Here is a 16184-nt window from a genome sequence, read left to right on the forward strand (position 1 = left end):
TGTTTAAGTGGTTTGTTGGATTAGGGTCTATGTTAGTTTGTGTCAATATACAATGAAGACAGCAACAAACAAACATACTACTGTTTTCATTCATGGGTACACTTCCATTGGCTGAGAGACAGTAGATCCCATGTGATACAGCAGTGAAGTCTCTACCACAGAAAAGCATACAAGATCATTTCATTATGAGCAAGAGGTACCCTGAGAATTACTTTCTGTATGTAAAGACTAGATGAACCTAAATTCACTCTGGTACGGATATGGTGTTCAATGGCAAAAACTGTCAAATCCTGAATGTAATGAGATGATGTTATGAGGGAAGGAGGGCAAACATTTTTCAACTGCAATGCCAATCCCTACCCTGTGGATGTTCATGTGCCTAGTTAAGAACAGGGTATGTGGATGTGCACATGATCTTTGCCTCATGCTCTGGGGATAGCCCCTTCATGCAGCCACCTGCATTCTACAAACAATGCTCTGCTAATGGGCTCCTTCAGCCAAGAACATCTTCAGCACTGGTCACTTATTAATGCTAAGCCATAACCAGCCGCATGGCACAATAGTGCACCATGATGTGATAATGGTGCCATATTAGTATACAAAAAACTCAAACCCCCACCACTCATTTCATTAAGTGAGCTTTGAATAGGATTGTTTGAAATAAAATTTCAAAAATAATTTTCCCCTTTATAATTTTCATCTATTTTACATATAGATGAGAACCATTCTTTATTGGCATGCTTTTTTGAGTATGTTGATATTATAGAAAGCTGGTTTATTGCTATATTGTTTATTGTAATATGACAATGACCCTCTGTCTCTCATATCAGATATAATTACCTTTTTATTGTATATTTTCTAGAGGACAGTGGATATCCACAAGATACAGCTGAGGATCTAATTAGATTTTGCCCTTATATCAGCAGAAGTTCACTTATTCAGAATTCATTGATCACTCTGGCCTTTTGGGATTCTGAAATCTCATTCTCTTTTCCAATTGTCAAAGCACAGACTCAATAGTGCATTTCTTGTCTTTGCAGCACACCTCATTCTGAACAATACAGCAGTCAGCCATGGGGCTATAGATAATGATGGGGTTCTTATGAAGGATGACAAGGCTAACTCTTACTGACCTCAAATACTGAGAAGAGGTGGATCTTTCTAAAAGATGGGTTTATGACTAGTGAGGGGCAACTTACTATATATTTTATACACTAGGAGGGAAGAACAGGGAAAAAGAATGCAGAAGAACAGAAAAGGCCAAAAAGAAAGGAGGCAGAGGGGAACTAAACAGCAGGGAAAGGTTGAGCAGAGAGATTCATGGGAGTAGAAGCAAAGACATCTTACTATCAAAAGAAAGCCTACATGGCAGGAAGAGGTTTATCTTTGAAGCAGTTTTAAGGATGTTCTAGTCACTAAGCACACAAGATGGGAAAAGAGGGTTTATGAAATATCAAGAACTGTTCATGTTCAGTGTGGTTACTTGATCTAGTGTTTTTAAGAGAGGAAGAGATACAAAAGACAAAACATCAGGAAGGATGAGGACATTTAGAGGAGTGGAGTTGAAAAGGGGACAGGAAGGATACTTTGTCAACAGCAAAGATGGTCTTGTCTACTCTGGTAAACAGATTGTTTACTGGGAATTTTGCAGCTGTATAAGAACTGAGAAGTGGCAGTGTCCAAAACTAACACCCGTCACCTGCACACCCCACCCAGATGGCATTCCCTTTAAGACTACTGCTAAATTGATACTGAAGTCAGAGTTTCTACTTCTTATTGTTCTAGAAGGTAGGCAGGCTTCCTTCCTTTCCCTTAGGAGATGGAACAGGGAAGGATCCACGTGAAAGTTCTTATGAACTTTCTTTACCTCAGAACCTTGAGTCAGAGCTACCAAACTTAGAGAGTCAGAAAAAGGACTAAGCACAGCTTAGGCTAGTGTCCTGGAATCTGAAGAGGCCTACTCTGCATAGCAGCTAATAGGGCTTCTGGTCTCTTCTTTTTCCTCTCGCCCAGCTTGAGTTTAAAAAAAAAAAAATAGTGCGCATGCATGCACACACACGATATAATTTATGTAGCACCACAGCCCCAAGCAGAGAACTCCTTGATTGTACCCAAGATGTTCTGGCCATTAATTCCAGAGTGTTCCTTAAGGGGTACCAGACTAAATGATGTCCTTGTTTAGAACTCAAAATTCTAAACTGAAATTAATTCAAGCTTAATAAAACTGCAGTATATGGGGCTGGAGCAGAACCCCTGAAGTGGAAAGGAAGGATTGTCCAGTAGCTAGATTAGCCTGGCCCATAGGAGACCTAGGTTCAGTTCCTTATCCGCCATAAACACCCTATGTGATCCTGATCAAGTCACTTAGTCTTTCTGTGGCTCAGTTCTCCCTCTGTAAAATGGGGCAATAGTACTGCCCTCTCTCACAAGGCTGTTGTGAGGTGCTTAGATGCTATGGTGTAGACACACCCAAGGTAGATTTCTACCATGAGTAAGGAAACAGATGTCTCCTGATCAAGTATAGCCTCCATGGGTGCCCAACAGTAAAAAGTCTGAACTACTGATATATTGAAGCATGGAACAAAATTTCCAGCCCTCAATCCCTATAGATCAAGCCATGAATGCAAGCTAGGTAAAAAAAATTGGAGGGAAAAGTAACACATTACTCTTTCTGGAAGTATAGTATAACCGCAAACTCAGATACCAGAAATGACATTAATTCTGATTAGAGTAAAAGAAACACACAAATTCAAAACATACATAAACCTATAGAGATCCTTAAAAAAAAAAAACCTCTGAAAATCATGTGTAAGGAATATGCTATAGTTTTCAAATAAAATGCTATCCTGGGAATAATGGATAATTCCTATTTACTTATGAAATCTCAGTGATATTTCTTGCTTCAATCATGCCCCCCTCCATAAAATAGCTTTATTAAAGTTTGAGTGTACGATAAAATGAAGATAACATCTATAGCTTTTATTAAAGAGCAAGTCATTTGTTCCATGGTGATTTTAGAGCAGCATATTAAGTGTGCATTCACCAAATATTACAAATCCTAGATTTATTCAAACTCCCACAGAAAAAAATCAAACTTGTAAATTGTGCAGATTAACCAATAAAATATTTATTGGTGCACATGTATTGTTAACTGTGTTGACTACTCTTCACCAAGGTGCCACAGACATGAAAAATTAACCAATGTAGAATATAAAATAGGTTTTTTCCAAGTCCTAGAGCTAATTTTTGAGCATACAAAGCGGATCTGACCTCAGAGCTGTAATACAGAAATACTTCAGTGAAGAAGACACCATAGCTGAATACTTCACAGCAGAACAAAACAGAGAACAGCATTAAAGCCACGTAGCTGAGGTGCTGCATGCAAATGCAGGGAGATTTGAATTAGTAATGTTGAAGGTCTACTTAAAAGAGACAGTGGACATGCTGGCAAATGTTTTAATGACATCTTCCCATTCTAAAAGATTAAACTAGTACACACATACACCTGTGAAATCCAAGAAGTTTAGCAGACTAAAACCAGCAGCCAATCTCTTCATATTTATAAAAACTAAATATTTCAAAGTACTTCCTGTCTTGATTTCATAAACCTGTGTTGAAATCACATAACATCTTAAAGCAGTTTTCTTATCAATCGATGAATATGACAAACAAATAAAAGCCATCCCAAAATTCTCTGCCATGTATTCTCTTCCAAAGAGAAGCTGAACTTCATTTGAACTGTGGCCATGGTGATCTAGCTATTGCAAACACCACTAAAGAGCAAGTTCAGTAAATAAAATCATGAGCTGCAGCTTGGAATTCAGGCTGGCTGGCAAACAATTCTGATTAATGAAAAGCTTTGGAATTTTGGGATTGGTTTTTGTTCCAGTGCAGAATGAAACTTATTTTCAAGAAGGATGGGGATAATCTGGAGAGGGCTCAGAGAAGAGTCACAGGAATGATTAAATGGTTAGAAAACGTGTCTTGTAGCAATTGAGCTCCTTAAATCTATTTAGCGTAACAAAGAGACATTTAAAGGATGACTTCATTACAGTCTATAAATACCTACATGGGGAACAAATATTTAATAAGGAGCTCTTCAGTACAGCAGAGAAAAGTATAACATGATCCAGTGTATGAAAGTTGAAGGTAGTAGGGTGACCAAGTGTCCTGTTTTCGACTGGGTGCTCTGGTCAAAGAGACCCTGTTGGCTCCGGTCAGCTCTGCTGACCATGCCATTAAAAGTCCAATCGGTGGTGCTGCGGAGCTAAGGCAGGCTAGTCCCTACCTGTCCTGGCTCCTCACTGCACTCTGGAAGTGGCCAGCAGCAGGTCTGACTCCCAGATGGGGGGCCCACAGGGCTCTATGCACTGCCCCTGCCCAAAGCCTGCCACTCCAGCCAGAGCCCTCACCCCCTCCCGCACCCCAACCCCCTGCCCCAGCCCAGTGAGATTGAGCCACCAAAGGAGGGGGAATGTAGTGTGGGGCAGGGCCTCGAGGAAGGGGGTGGGGCTAGCATGTTCTGTTTTGTGCGAATAGAAAGTTGACAACCCTAGAAGGTAGACAAATTCAGACTGGAAATAAAGGAGTACTTTCTCTGAGTTTTGTTTGTTTTGTTTTTAAAAAGAGTAACCACTGGACAATTTACCAAGGGACATGGTGGATTCTCCAATCATTGACTTTTTAAACCAAGATTGGATGTTTTTCTAAAATTTGCCAAAAGTGATGTTTCCACTAAACCATTTCAATTTTGATGAAATAGCCTTTTCCAACAGAAGAAAGCTGTGTCAAAAATCTGACCAGCTCTCCTTAAAATCCACCCAAGGAGCTTCCTCTCTGGCATGCTCAGCCCCTGTCCCAGTCAGCCAAGCCTTAGCAGGGAGCAGCCTGCTGTCTCCCAGCCAGGCTCTTGCAGGCAGAAGCAGCTTTATCTCACTCCCCACCTGGCTGCTAGGGAGAGCGGCTGAACATGCCGGGGGGAGAGAGAAGGACAGAGTCCCCCCAGAGGGAAAGTGGGGCAGGGAGAGCATGGCAGTCTCAGGCTGGGCACAGAGTGGTGGGGGTCACTGGGCAGAGGAGACAAATGGGATGGTCACATGTCCTCCCTTTTAGATTGTGCACCCCCCCCCGGGGTGTGGGGAACACAGACAACTTGTGTTATGATTTTGCAATTGGTATAGTTTCAAACACTTGTTCTATGTAGATATCAAATACTAACATTGTCACAAAGTTTTTCTGATTTGCACTGAAGCAAGTGGAGTATAACACCCCCTCCCCCAAATGTACATGCTGTAAAATACTATTATCTGCTTGTTCCTGGAATAAGAGATAAGAGGGAGGGGGAAAAAAAAAAAAAAGAGTACATGTGGCTACGTCTACACTACGAGCTGTCTGTTTGATTCCCTTAGTAACACACCTACTCAAGCTACCTCATGTATAAACAACAACGTAGCTGCAGTAGCTTAGATCCCACTGATATCAGTGGAAACTGTTAGATGCTCGGCATTTTGAAAATGCCATTTTTAGTTGCCTAAATATGACTTTAGGAACCTAGTTTTAGACTCCCATTTCTGAAATCCTTGGCCTAGAGCCAAACTTAGGCGTTCCTAAGTGCACTACCAAATAGAACTGTGTGAAAAATCCTGCACGGTGACAAGACAATCAGCTTACAAATGTACAATGGTGGAGATTTTGTCCTAGTATTTTGCTATGATGAAAGGTAATTAGTGAAGATGAATAAAGTCTAGGAGATAAACCACCTTTTACACATTTAGAGTGAAAGGATTCAATTTTTTTCATTCAACAAAGATTTGCAGCATACCAGCCAGCCATGTATTTGTGGAAAGGGAGTTTTACAAAGCACTTTAAAAAAAAACAAAAAAACAAAAAACAGTTTGAGAACAAAGACAGCCCTGTGGATTGATAGGAGTTATTAGTCAGACCAGTGACAACAGAGATGGGTCAAGAGACCTTGCTGCTCACCAGGGAGTTGGGGGGACTTCAAGAGGTATTGTAGGACGGTCAGAGCCTAGAGGGTATGAAGCACCCCCAAAGAAAAACAAATTAGTTTTCATTAGGGTTGAAACTGCAAGGTCCAGGGCTTACTTATATTCACCCCCTCCCCCCAGAAATTCATGGGTGCAAAATTACTATTTTTGCAATGGTGAAATTAATGCACTCTCTTTTGAGTGTGTCACAAAACTGTTTGCCCTAATTTCCTATTAAACAGTATTCTGAAAGTCTCCTTAAGAAAGCACTGACTAGAAATGTAGATTTCATTCCTCTTTTGCACCATAACTTATTTTTCATTTGCTTCCTTAATTACCCAAAGAACACAAAGCTGACGTACTACTTGTTAATCATTTCCTAAATGTTTTCTAGCTTGAATTTTACAAATTGAAATTCAAAACTTACTCCACATTTCCATGCAAGAGACTAGCAAGATGTAACCTTTATAGAAAACACTAAAGATAAATAAAACAACATTTATCTTTTCACTGTTCATCAGTGTGTAGTTACGGATGACAAAAAGAGGTTCCTAAAATGTGATTGATTTGGGTAGTCCCCATCTGAAAGGTGATCTGCAATTTAAACAAAAACCTTTCAGGGCAAATTCTGCTCTCCTTTATTAACAGATTTTCACTGAGCTCAACTGAACCTGTGCTGCTTGCAAAGGCAGAATTTGGTCTCAAGCACTAGGTGCTCATTGCCCCTGCCCACCCCCAATATAATGACTACTTGTAATTGTTTGTTTTTCATATAGCACTGAAAGAGGGTTTGAAGGAGGGAGTTTCAGTTGAAAGAGTGCTTAGCATTTAGTGCACGAGAAACACACAGGGACTCATGTAAGAAGGTGCAAAGCTAAGAGTTGGTGAGGAGCCTGAAGACTTGTTTTCACTAGAAAAAAGAAAGCTGTGTAACGAGTAAGCTCTCATTGTAAAAGCATACCCGTCTCCTAATGAGCACACAGGAGGTTTACGTGTGAATTTTTTTTTTTTTAAAGTGATTGCTTAGGGTAACCTACAACTTGTCTTCGCTATCAGAAAAGCTATTTAACCATGTTAGCTGACAGGTGGTAACTGTGCAAATACTAGTGCGGACAAGACAGTTGTAGTTTAACTGCCTGTTATGGTATGTCTACACCACACAGTTAACTGACATTCTTGTCCAGGTTTGAACCTTAACTCCACTAACTGTCCACACACACACACACACACAAAAGAAACCTCTGACCTGGGTTTAGAGGTGGTTTAAGCCCAGGCTAGCTTACCCACCTGGGGATGTGGATTACAGTCAAGGCCTTGCTTTAACTCAGTCTGGAACCACCCACTTTGTAGTGAGGATGCAAGCTAAATCACTCACGTATTAACAGCTCTGCAATGCCCTTCCCCACAATTCTCCCCAAGGCAGAAGTTCTCCCACAATTGACAGGCAAAGAATTATGGAGCATCTCAGCACTGAGAACCACGGGACCATGCCCCCAAATACACACAGATGAGCACAGAAACAGTGAGGACAAAACACAATTAGAGTGTTACAGTAGGGATGCTTCCACTTGGACTAGACTAACCCAAGTGTCCAGACCTGAGTGCCAATCACCCAGATTATCAGTGCAGTGTAGACAAAGCCTGACCTACCACATGTTAGCCAACCCATTTAAATGAATAAAAAATAAAAAACCAAAAACCACACACCATTACCTTTTTTCCCTGTTCTGGATACACTGAATGTAATCTCAAACAAACGTTTGAGGAATATTCATGCCAGCCTTTACAAAGGAGCGCTTTAATGTGGTTTGTGTGGTCACAGCAGAGAGCTGAGAGAGAGCTTTCCCAGTGCTTTAAAAAAAAAAAAGTGCACCTCAACAAGAGGCGTAGCTACAAGCACAGAGTGTGTGGCTCCCAGCGCTGGTGCACTGTTTACACTGGTGCTTTACAGCACTGAAACTTGCTGCAGTCAGGGGGTAAACAAGCCCTTATTTGCTGTCATTTTTCCCTCGTGTCCGTAAACTTGAATCCCACTACCAATCACTAAGATCATGGTCTCTGCACATCACAGATCAACGACGGCACATGGGATCTGCCTCTGGGAATCGAAGTCTATTTTCTCCCACTATGCAGAAGCTTAACATGTTCGCTACATTTTTACTTTACATTATATGGGTGAAAACCTGGAGCACTTATTCAGCCAAAATTCCCCAATTACTTCAATCAGTGTTTTGCCTAGGTAAGGGCTACGTAAGGACTCAGCTGAGCTAAGCCCTATGGTCTTTATCCAAAAACCACTAAAATCACTGGAAATACTCGTACTGACTTTAGATCAGGCCTCAGAATTAAAGTAAGGTTATAAAAATTTAGCAGAAAGTTGGCACTTATTTAGAATGGAGTTAGCTGACAGATTTGGAAGAAATTGCAGTTAACAAGTGCCTACTTGTGATTATTTTGGCAGATCAGCTTTAAGTTGCTTGGATCTAAAACTTAAAAGAATCAAGGGCTGTAAATGAATTAGAGTTCTGATTTTCATGAGAGATTTTTGGAAAGAACTATGGTAAAGTTATGGGAATAGTTTGCTTTTGTTGGTACATGGTTTGTCAAGGAGACAATAGTTTTCTAGAAAAGTCTGGTTTATCTTTTCTCTGTATTATGTACATCTGCTGCTGGACTCATGTCTTCAGTGAGATGTGAAATACCCCACTCAAATGAACCTCTTTGTATGAATCATTGTTGAATGAGCATTCACAATATGTAGAAGCAAGCAAAGGCCCAGAACTCTGCCTCTGATCCATAAGCATTGCTGATTGAAGCATTAATACCAGCAGCGATTATTAATCCAGCCCTGGTTTATTTCAGTTTAGGAAAAATAGCTTCTTCATTATTCCATCTGCTCTTTCAAGTTATTGAAAGACATAGTAGGTTAGTGAAAAGATGGGTGTAGATTGTAAAATTTCATATAAGACACTGAAGATTGCTGAAGCCCAAGGGAGCAACCAGCCCTCATTATGAAGAGCTAGCACAAAACAATGGAACAGATGCCCCTCCTTAGGAAGCTGTAAATTGTCTGAGGAGCATCTATCAGTAAGCACCCTTCCAGAAAGTTAGAAGCATGGTATCTATATTCAAGAGCTTTCTGACTCAGTGAGTATTGTAGCCTAATCTATATTGATTAGAACTTAACATGTTGTGGTCCAAGGAGGTTCAGTCGCAGACTGCCTATAGTATCAAAGTGACTTGAATCGAACCCAGGGGCTGTACAGAGGAGATAACAGGCTCTAAAACACTAACTTTATTACCACAATAAGCAAAAAAAGTGTGTATATATATATGTATACATACACCTGCTGCTATATAAAAAAGGAGAGAATGATAATACACAATGTCCAGCAATGGCATTATTCATGCAGTCTGTGGTGGGGGACCTGAAGTGAGAGGAGACAGTCACAGATATCAGGCATCCTTCATCCTGACATTCCCTAAAGATCTGAGCTGGGGAGGCCCTTGTACAGAAGTTTATACATATTAATGGATTACTTCAACCTCCTTGCCTTATCTACGCCTGCAAGCCCTAACAACTGTGGGGTCCCCCAATTCCTGTAGATTACATCAACTCAACATTTGTATCAATCATGAAGCATAAGTCAATTTGTTACCATACCACTATTGTGATCAATGCTTAGAGCCTATGCCTTCACATCTCCAAAAATGCCTGAAAATTCTCAAGTCCATGCTCTGCAGTGTCCCACAAGTCAGCCGGTCTATGAATATGCTTAAGCTTGCAACTTAAGATCACTTTTGTCATTTAATTATGCTGACATACCCAATATGAAGGCTTTGGGGCCTACAGCCTACTTGTACTTTTGTTACAGCTTGATTAATACCTCATACTCCTATAAGCTACAGTATGAGATCCAAGCAGTAAGAATCTTAAATACTGTAGATATTTATAAAATAGAAAAATATGTTTTACTGTACTGAAGAATTAAGGCATCATAATCCTGAATAGTTTTCTGCTTGCTCCTCTCAGTTTTACTGGTTATACAAATGTAGAAAAAAAAATGCTGTTAAGACTACATCTGGTCTGATTTATAGGCTCCAATACTTCAGTTAATACCAATAACTTCAGGGCCATTAGTGACTCAGGAATGTACATCTGATAATCAGTCAAGATGACTCTGTATTTTCTTTGGCGCATGGGAAATAAGTGAAGTGGTGGGCCTACAGTATTGCCATCATGTCTTATAACCAGTATCTCAGTCCTCATCCAGAAATATTGGATATCAGGAGGCATTTTACATGGTAAATTTACAATTTGTGTGTGACACTTTAATACCCTGTTGGGATAGAGAGTTTCCCCCCACATGGTACATCTTGCTGAAGTTTCAGACTAAGCACTCAAGGCTATGAAGAAAACATTATTATAAGATGTCCGTTTAAAAAAGTCACCACAGAAGAGATTATTTAGGCCATTTTTTCCAGGCAGGGATTTGGGGTGGGGGAGTAATAACTTATTCAAGAGAATACCTCCATTATGGTTAGTGATTCATTTAGACATCAGGAATCCAATAAACATTCCACCACAACCAAAGACAGAACACACCATGAAAGCAAAGGATGAATGACTTACCAGAATGGAGAAATGCTTTAATAATCATCTTTCTAATCTGAGGTGCTATTTTAGGTAAAATATTGAATCTGACTCAAGCTGGTGATAATGTATACAATAAATTCCAGACTGAATTACTATTTTATGATTTGGTGCTTTGAATAAGCTTGCTGTTGCCTGTACTCCCCTCCCCCCCCCATTACACATACCCACTATATTAAAAAAAAAAAATCAAACCATCCCTATTTCTTTTCTCCTGGGCCCCTTTGCGATAAACTAGCACATGAGTGTCATCCAGTTCCCTGTGACATAGAGCAAGTATGCTAGGCTTTTTTCCTCTGTCCTTTAGTTTTGCATCAGCAGAAAAAACAAAACCACAACCAAATCATAGAAAAGGCAACTCACTCCATTCCCATCCTCACCCTCACTAGAAGGCTGCATCCTGCTCAGGTCAGGAAGGGGATGGAGGAATCTCTTTGTAGCATGTGTCATGGCCCCACAGAGCTAAGGAATGCAAGAGCATTGATGCAAAGCCTGAGTCAATAGGCTGCTTCTTAAACAGTATTCCTATACTTGTGATCAGCACCTGTACACATATAGCTGCTGCTAAAGCTGGAAGCAGAGGTGGGTAGTTTTGCCCACTGATTTACCTGCAGCAACAAGTTTGCAGTGAAGACTCAAGCAGGATTTAGTGTCATGAAGATTCTGATCATAGGATAGCCCCACTTGGAGTGTCCCTCCACCCCACGCAGGCTGCAGCATGACCATAGGTGCTGACTTTTACTGGTGCCAGTGGGTGCTCGACCCCTCCCCCCCACTCCACCTGGACTCCACCCCTTCCCAGAGTCCCTGCCCAACTCTGCCCCTATTCCAACTCCTTCCCCAAATCCCCACCCTGACCCTGCCTTTCCCCCAAGAGGGCCACATTCCCGCTCCTCCCCTGTCCCTCCTGGAGCTTGCTATAGCTGTTTAGTGGCAGCAAGCGCTGGGAGGGAGAAGCAGGGACACGGCATGCTCAGGGGAGGAACCGAGGCAGGGTGCTTGGCTGCCGGTGGTTGCAGAGCACCCACTAATTTTTCTTTCTGGGTGCTCCAGCCCCAGAGCACTAACAGAGTTGGTGCCTATGAGTATGACTAACATGCCTACCTCACTTTTCCCTTTCAGAGTCTCCAGTAAATTCACTTCAGGTTCTCTTGCTTAAATAATTTGCCTCATTGGGGCCAGCTGATTACCAAACAGTTCATTGAGTCCCCATCAAAAGTCCCAAACATAGTCCATTTCTCACTCCAGTACAAGCATTAATTAAAACTCAAGACATCTCATGCCATGACACCCTGTGTACCATACACTGATGGTTGGACTATCTCAATCCTATCTTGTCCTTGTACAAGGACAGCCACCCCAGCCTTTCTAACTGGAGTGCACCTGCATTTTTCTCAGAAGGAACCCCAAAGCCTCTGTTAGGAGCATCTCTCACCCCCTCTGGCCCACTCACAGTTCCTCTAGGTCCAGGTCTCTGGCCCAGGAGATATCAGCAGGTAAACTCCTCCACTACTCCCTTTGGCACCAGCTTAGAATTAGCAGCTAACTCTTGTCACTCCTCCTCCTGCCTTCAACCCTGCCCCTTTATGCCAGACCAACAAACTTCTCTTGCTGAGTTCCTGTCTTCTCCAAGGAACCACCTTCTGAGAACAATTTTCTATTGTTCTTTCCAGGACTCCTACAGCCTCTCCTGCTCCTCCTGACTGAGCCAGCCTGCACTGACTCACTAGAATGCTCCAACTCACTAAGTCTCTCCTGACTGACCCAGGCAGCCATTATTCAGAGTCTCTCTTTGATACTTTATAGCCCACAAGGTGCTGCCCCACTCCCTTAAGTGGCCAAATGAGAGCACCTGCTGTCAGCCAGAAGCACTGAATCTACTACTTCAATTTCTGGGGCCAGCAAAACAGTTCCCCTCCCTCTCTCTCAGCCATAGCCACCCTGAACTAATAGCATATGCACACACACTTAGGGCTTGTCTACACAGGGACATCTAGGAAAGTTAATCCAAGTTAATCAAAAGTGTGAATTTGAGATGGCTCAATTGAACTTCATTAAACCCTTGTGTGAACACCCTCATTTAGAACTAAAGTGGCTTTAATTCAGTTTAAACTAAACAAAATTAAGGCCACTTAAAGTCTCAACAACAGTGTCCACACAGGGATTTAATGCAGTTTAACTAATCCACTTCAAATTCATACCTTTAGTTAATTTGGATTAATTTTGCTGGAGGTCCCAGAGTAGACAGGCCCTTATTACTTCTTTCTCCTGAAAATTACATCTGTGCTAGGACTCCTAGAACATAGCACAGGACTCAAAAGAGAGGATCCAGTTTTCTGCAGCTACTCATTGCCCAAATGATTACATTAGTACAATACTAATGTAAAAAAATAAAACTGGATTTCATAATGCTCAAAGGCAGGCATCTGCCTTGGTCCTGATTATTTTTGTGTAAACTATGTATTACAAAAAGGGGAAAACAGGTGTATGTCAAATTCTAGACCCAGAGCTGACTTCAGTAAAGTCTAACATAACTACTCAGACAAGACAGATGGGATAAAGAGATTTTAAAAAGCTACAAATAAAAACTAAGACTGAACTTTTAAATATTCATTTTGAACTATAGAGAGCTATGGCTTCTGTGTGCTACAGATGGCTCAGAGATTTAGTGCAAACAAAGGACCAATTTTTGAATACTCATAGCTGCTCAACTAGAATAGCTAGAAGCCCAAAACTCCAGGGGTTTGAGATGATTCAACTAGATCCTCTTACCTGCCAAATTTCATCAAAGCAACATTGCCTTTTACTATCTGATAAGAATGAATAGATTTTGGGGGTGGTTTAAATGAAACATGGACTGCCTAAGCTTAAACCAAAATTACAATATCAATAGGAAACACATGGCAAAAGGATTTCAATCCCAAATCTTAAAATAGGGCATAAGATGAATCATGAAAAAGTTCATAGCTCAAAAGCATAAACAGAAATCCTTAGGTAGTATACAAAAAAAAATAAGAGAAAATTAAGCATAACAAAAATCCTGCTAGTTATAACCAGTAATTGCTGACTGATTGCCAAGTGCAGCCTAAGAGGGGAACATGTGTTTCTTTGTAGGTAGCAGGGCATGACCTCATCAATCAGAGATTATCGTGTGCATAATAGCTTATGGAAAAAAACCCACTAATATCAGCTTCTGGTCTGCCTTCCAGGCAGAGACAAACTGATACAAATACAACAGGAAATGGGATAAAATGTATATTACAGTGTTGCTAATGCTATACAACATTTAGCTAGTTTGCACTATAGGAAGAGTAGCTGCTCTGGAGAAGGCTGCATAACTCTTCCCATTCGAATCTGTTTTTTGCAGCTTATAACTTTCTCAAGATTTTGCCTTAAGAGGTGGGCACTGGTTTTTTAGTTTATATTAGAAAAAAATTGAAAAATAAAATATAAAATTTTGTAGGGCACTATGTACATAGAAGGACAAATCACCTTGCAAAGGAGCCTAGAGATGGTTGCTGAATTGGAAATGTTCTTCAAAACGTAAAACTGTAGGACACAGAAAACAGAAGGCATCACTGAATCAAAGCTATAATCATCACAAGCAGCAACTGAAAAATATCTTTCCAGGGCACAAGATGGGATGGTCCCAAGATGTCTCAATTCATAAGTTCTCCTTTTTTCAAGTTATTTTAATGATCACTGTGGGGGCAGGCAGGGGACTCACTGAGACAGCATCTCCTCATGGCCAGGTATGGGGTAGCAGCTCTCTTCCTTTCTGGCACCCCTTAACAATAGCACTCTGGTCCTCCAGTGGTCTGCCTCTTCCTATGACTCAGCCCCTCCAGCCAGGTCACAATTTAAGTTAATCCCTTCTGGGATAATTATGTCCAAACTCAAAGGAACCAAAGTTCTTCTATCCTTTTCCAACTCAGTCCTCTGCACACTCTTCAAATTTCTCCCAGGCTCTGCAGAATTCCTCCTCACTTTATCACAGAGCGCTGCCTCTGAGGAACTTCTTCATGGAGGCCTGGCTCCTCCCAAACCACTGGCCCTTAGGCCATCTTCCCTGGAGTTCTCTTCTCCCAGGCCTGGCTTAGGAGTCTCTTCCTCCCTAGTTGCCCTCTCCCTGCAGTGGCAGCCTCAGGGTGTTCCATTTGCTGAGGGAGCCTCAATGCAGGTGGAGTTGACCAAGTGGAACTTTATTACATCATGCACACTGTTCTGTACATCCAGCTGAGTTGCTTCCAGCCTAACTCCCCACATTTCCCATGTACCTAGTTGCCCATCAATAACACTCCCTCTAACTCCAATTCTACTGACCAGGGTACAAGCTCCTTTCTACATGCCCCACCACTGTTTCTTTCCCCTTTAATCCAGTCCTTCTTCCAAAGTTCAGCTTTCCAAGCCTTGCCCCTCTTTCAGGGCCTAACTCCCTTTTCAAAACTTTCACCAGTCATGCCCTTCTTTCAGGGCCCTCTGACCAGGAATGTACCTTTCCCCTACAACCCAGCTTTCTTGTCCGTTTTCCAGCACTTCCCCTCAGGAGAGAGAATCCCATGGCCTACTTTCCCGGGGACCTCTCCCTCCTCTATTTTTTAGCCACACAGCCCTACCCAGTGGGGTTTCATCCCAAATTCATCCTGGCCCCTTCTCTAGGTGTAATTGGATGCACTTATTGAGCACTCCAGCTTCTTTTAACCCCTTACATAAGGGACAGTGTCAGGGGAGTTATATCCCATTGCTATCACATAAATATAAATTTTGAATTAATAACTGGTATTCCTTTTCTCTTGCAATAATCTTTAATTTTTTCACTTCTAAGCACAATATACAAAGTAGCAGAAAAGCTTACTGAATAGTATAGCATATTCATAGAATGTAAGACAAAAAGGGGCCATTAGCATCATCTGACTTCCTATATAACACAGACCAAAGAGCCTCACCCAATACTTTCTGCATCAAGCCCATAACTTCAGTTTGAGCTAATATACACATTGTAAAATGCAATCCAGCCTTGATTCAAAGAATTCAAGTGACAGAGAATTCACCACATTCCTAGACAAATTGTTCCAGTGGTTAATTACCCTGACTGTTAAAAACATGTGCTTTATTTCTAGCCTGAATTTGTCTAGCTTCAGCTTCCAGTCATCAGTTCTTGTTATGCCTTTTAATGCTAGATTAAAGAGTCATTTACTATCAAAAAATCTCTTCCCCATATAGGTACTTGTATACCTTGATCAAGCCACCCCTAAACCTTCTTTTGGATAAATTAAATAGATTCAGAATCTTTAGTCTCACTATAAGGTATGTTTTCCAGACCTCAGATAATTCCTGTAGCTCTTTCCTGAACTCCATTCACTATTTCAGTATCCTTTTTGAAGTGTGGACACGAGAACTGGACAAAGTATTCCACTAATATGGAATACAGAGGTAATAGTACCTCATAACTGCCATATTTGGTATTGATATCTCCCTATTTATATATCCAAGGATCGTGTTTCCCCTCTTAGGCTACATCTAAATTTGCAGGGGGAGGGGAA

Source organism: Lepidochelys olivacea (assembly GCF_965140295.1).
Source record: "Lepidochelys olivacea isolate rLepOli2 genome assembly, chromosome: 8".
NCBI lineage: Eukaryota > Metazoa > Chordata > Testudines > Cheloniidae > Lepidochelys > Lepidochelys olivacea.